Below are 5276 nucleotides of genomic sequence, written 5' to 3'. Positions count from 1 at the left end.
CTCTTGTAAATTTATTTATAACCCTTTTTTTTTTCTTTAATTAGTTCAAATGTTTCCTTTACACTTGAACAATGTTAATGTCTTTAGCTAGGAGAAATAGGCCAAAGAATGGGAGCCACTTACAAGTGCATTCTTTCCTTTCATGCATTTTTTTTTTATTACTATAAAGGTGATGTACAGAGGGTTTACAGTTACATAAGTCAGATTAAGAGTATATTTCCAAGGGATAGTAAGGGGAAACAAAGGAGGAGGCAACAGTGCTTGATAAGAAATGTACTCATTACCTTGCCCATGTAATTGTAACCCCTCTGTACGGTATTTTCACAATAAAAAGAAAGAAAAAAAAGATGGAATATTAAAAATATATATATTTCCTTTTAAACAATGTCACTCCTTCCCTTGCTCTCTCCTAGTTTTTCCCTCCCATCCTTACCCACAGCTTGTATAGTTCATTTTCAACATAGAGTCTAGTAAGTACCATTGCTTTAGAATTATCTTTCAAGTGGAGTTATTCTGGGTATTTGTGACTTCTTCAATAGGCTTTTGATAACTATCATTCCCTTCATGGGGGGGGGGGGCATTAATTGTGGATTTCCAGCTTTTTGATACGAGTCTCAGAGGCTTTCCTGCCCAGGGTGGCTTCAAACTTTGATCCTCAGATCTCAGCCTCCTGAGTAGCTAGGATTATAGCCATAAACTACAGGCACCCAGCCCACAAATCCTCTTTAGATTTCTTTTTCCTAATCCCACGTCACATAAAATGTTAATACCATGTATAAATACCATATATACACTTTATACATGGCATACGTTTACAGACTATTTTTTCTGCTTCATACTATATTTTATGCTATATAGTATATATTATATAGTATATAGTTGTATATAGTATATAGTAGTATATAGTATATACTAGTATATAGTATATACTATAGAGTATACTACACATAAGTATACTATATAGTCGTAATATCCTACATATATAGTAGTATACTATCTATGTGGTATACTATATAGTATATAGTAGTATATATATAGTAGTATACTACATATATACTATATACTAAATAGTATGCTATTTAGTATATAGTATATATGTAGTATACTACTATATATATACTATATAGTATACTATGTATTTTTTGTATACTATGTATTTTTTGCTTTATAATATATATATATATATACTATAAAGCAAAAAATACATAGTATACTATATAGTATATATATAGTACTATATATATGCAGTATGAAGCAGGAAAAAAATATATGTATATATTGCCCCTCAGGAACCAATTTTCACTCCGATTAAGAGTGAATGCTCAAGAATGTCTATTTTAGAGGGTTGTTACTCCATGGTATAGCACTTGGCTATTATGCACAAGGAACTGGCCCAGTTCAATCCTCAGAATCACAATGGTCGGTTCAATCCTCAGAATCACAATGGTAATAGTAATATTTGATAGGTATGGTGGCCGGGCTGGTAATCTCAATACTTAAGAGGTTGAGGGCACCCTGAGCTACATAGCCAGGCTCTCAAAAAACCAAAGACTAGAGTCTGGGGAATGTGGCTTAGTGGTAGAGTGCTTGCCTAGCATGCATGAAGTCCTGGGTTCGATACCTAAATAGTACTATATAAACAGAAAAAGCCAGAAGGGATGCTGTGGCTCAAGCGGTAGAGCACTAGCCTTGAGCAAGGACAATGCCCAGTCCCTGAGTTCTAGCCCAAGGACCCACAAGAAAAAAATATAAAGACTATAGATGTAGCTCAGTAATAAAACACTTAATAATTTATGCAAAGCTCTAGGTTCTATCTGCAGCACCACAAAAAAATTTTTTTACAAATTTAAATAGTAACTACCTAAAATTCTGTTTATGTTTTGTAATCTTTTTAGAAGGAAAAACTTAGTAAGTCATCAACCTGGAAATAGAAATTAGTCCCTAGAAATGAAGCACATTATAACAACCGTGGCACAGAAAACACCGCAGTTAACCCTGACCAGTTTTAATATTTGTCGAAACTTGATTTACATCCCTTATTTCAGTGACTGTCTCGTGTTAAGTTTTTTAAACCCCAAATCCTTAAAAATTGGAAGTGAATATTTTCGCTGACAATAATTGTGACAAGATGAAAGGTTTGCATATTTCATACATTGATGTCTTAAGTTAAAGATGTAGAGATCCAGTTCCCTATGATTTTGGATCTACAGAAAGTAGCCTTTTTGTAAACAGAGTTCTTATTGTATGGTTTAGCTATATTCTCTTTATCAAGGTCACAGAGATAAATCTGGTGGGTGAGTGTGTCGGGTCTTTAAGGAAGATTTATTGGCATGTTAACCACCAAAGATAAAGTGAGTACTGACCCTGAAAAACTAAACTGTGAAAGCCGGGCGCTGGTGGCTCACGCCTGTAATCCTAGCTACTCAGGAGGCTGAGATCTGAGGATCGCGGTTCAAAGCCAGCCCGGGCAGGAGAGACCGTGAAACTCCTATCTCCAATAAACCACCACAAAACTGGAAGTGGCGCTGTAGCTCAAGTGGTAGAGCGCTCGCCTTGAGCTGAAGAGCTGAGGGACAGCACCCAGGCCCAGAGTTCAAGCCCCACGACCGACAAAAAAAAAAAAAAAAAAAAAGTAAACCGTGAATGCTGCCATAGGGATGCTTAGGAAAATACCCTTCATTGGTTGTATCTTTCTGGCCTGGGGTTAGAGAAGACCCTGTGTACTTAAGGACCCTTATGGATAGGAAAGTCTAGCTTGTCACCTGGACATAAATGAGTAAAAACCTTTTGTGGAATGAACAACTTGAGCTTTCCCAAACACATTGTGCTCTTCTGTATATTCTTAGATTCAGAATACTCTTTTTCTTTTCCCTTTCCCCAATCTCATTACTTAGCTAATACCTATTTGCTATTTTTTTTTTTTGGGGGGGGGGTCCGGTCATGGGGCCTGAACTCTGGGCCTGGGCACTGTCCCTCAGCTTTTCAGCTTAAGGCTAGTGTTCTACCACTTGAGCCACAGCGCCACTTCCGGCTTTTTGTTTTTGCTTAGGTGGTGCTGAAGAATCAAACCCAGGGCCTCATGTATGCAAGGCAAGCGCTCTACCACTGAGCCATCTTCCCAGCCCCCCTATTTGCTCTTAAGGCCTTAGTTTTGTTTTGTTTTTTTAGGCAGAACTTAAGTGAAATCATCCCTAAATTTTCCTAAACAGCTTTCTATGATCACACAAAAGAAGAGGAACCATGCATGAAGTGGCAAGTTACTGGGTTAAGGGACTTGGAGTTTGGAAAAAAGTACCACAAGAGGCAGCACCACACAAAAGCCAAGCACTTGTAGCTCATGCCTGGAATCCTAGATGCTCAGGAGGCTGGGATCTGAGGACCATGGTTTGAAGCCAACCTGGCAGCAAAGTCTGTTATCTCCAATTAACCATTAAAAAAAAAAAAAAGCCAGAGGTGGAGCTGTGGTAGAGCCATAGCCTTGATCAAAAAAGTTCAGCTAGGGGCTGGGAAGGTAGAGTGGTAGAGTGCTTGCCTTGCATGCATGAGGCCCTGGGTTCAATTCCTCAGCACCACATAAGCAAAAAGAAAAAAGCCAGAAGTGGCGCTGTGGCTCAAGTGGTAGAGCGCTAGCCTTGAACTGAAGAGCTGAGGGACAGCGCCCAGGCCCAGAGTTCAGGCCCATGACCGGACCCCAAAAAAAAAAAAAAGTTCAGCTACAGCACCCATACCCTGAGTTCAAGCCCCAGTTCAGGCACAAAAAAAAAAAAAAATTACAAGCATAAAGTCCCTGGTAAAAGACCTCTATAATAGCTGCTAGCTGAAACCAACTTATCCAAAGCCTCGTAATGCCCATACCCAAACTAGTCAAGAAGGAGAAGGTGACTCCAAAGGGATCAAATGACTCATGAATTTCCCAGATGAAGGGAGATTAGCCTTTTCTAAACTTTCTGCCTTTTCTAAACTTTCCAGTCCAGGAGCTTGAACTCAGGTCCTAGGTGCTATCCCGGAGATTTTCTGCCCAAGGCTAGTGCTCTAGCACTTTGAGTCATAGCACAACTTCTGGTTTTCTGGTGGTCAATTGGAGATGAGAGTCTCACAGAATTCCTTACCTGGACAGACTTTGAACTGAGATCCTCAGATCTCATCTTCCTGAGTAGTTAGGTTCTAAACATTGTTAAACTGATTAACTGTCTAGGTTGCTCCTTAATGGGTCTCATTTATCCTATATTGCACTTGTCATATCATTAGCACACTCCTACCGCCAGATCAGAAAAGAACTATATTGATGGTAAACATTTGTTGAGCTGGACAAAGTGGTATATACTTACAGCCCTAGCTACTCAGGAGGCTGAGGCAGGAAGATTACTTGAGCCCAAGAGGTCAACACTAACTAGCCTGGGCAATAACATAAGATTTGGTCTTGGGGCTAGGAAGGTAGCTCAGTGGTAGAGCACTTGTCTTGCATGCACGAAGCCCTGGGTTCGATTCCTCAGCATCACATAAGCAAAAAGAAAAAAGCCGCAAGTGGCGCTGTGGCTCAAGTGGTAGAGCACTAGCCTTGAGCTGAAGAACTGAAGGACAGTGCCCTGGCCCAGAGTTCAGGCCCCACAACCGGACCCCCCAAAAAATAAAAAAAAATTAAAAAAAGATTTGGTCTTTTTTTTTTTTTTTTTTTGGTGCTTGTGGGGCTTGAACTCTATGCCTGCGCACTGTCCCTCAACTCTTCAGCTCAAGGCTAGTGTTCTGCCACTTGAGCCACAGCACCACTTCTAGTTTTCTGGTAGTTTATTGGAAATAAGAGTCTCATAGACTTTCCTGCCCTGGCTGGCTTTGAACCATGATCCTCAGATCTCAGCCTCTTGAGTAGCTAGGATTACAGGCATGAGCCCCTGGTGCCCAGCTAAGATCTTGTCTCTTGAGAAAGATGTTTTTAATATATTGAATTAAAAAAGTGAATTGCACCCTTCTCTGTATTTCAATTTTTTTCCTCATTATTCTTAGAACTAAAAACAGCACAACTGTTCATCCTGAGATCATTATAAAGGCCATGCTTGGACACCAGTTGCTCATGCCTTCCTACCTACTTGGGAAGCTCAGAATGCAAAAATCACAGTCTGAAGCCAACCCAGTCAGAAATATTTGTGAGACCTCAGTTCAGAGGTGGACACAGTGGGGACATGCCCACCATCTTAAGCAACATGAAAGGCTGAGATTGAGACCAATGCGGTTTGAGACAAGCCTGGGCAGATAAATCTACCATACTTAGTCTCAATGGA

This window comes from Dipodomys spectabilis, unplaced genomic scaffold (genome assembly GCF_019054845.1).
Source record: "Dipodomys spectabilis isolate Male_0828 unplaced genomic scaffold, ASM1905484v1 ptg000019l, whole genome shotgun sequence".
NCBI lineage: Eukaryota > Metazoa > Chordata > Mammalia > Rodentia > Heteromyidae > Dipodomys > Dipodomys spectabilis.
This window is presented reverse-complemented; position numbering follows the sequence as displayed.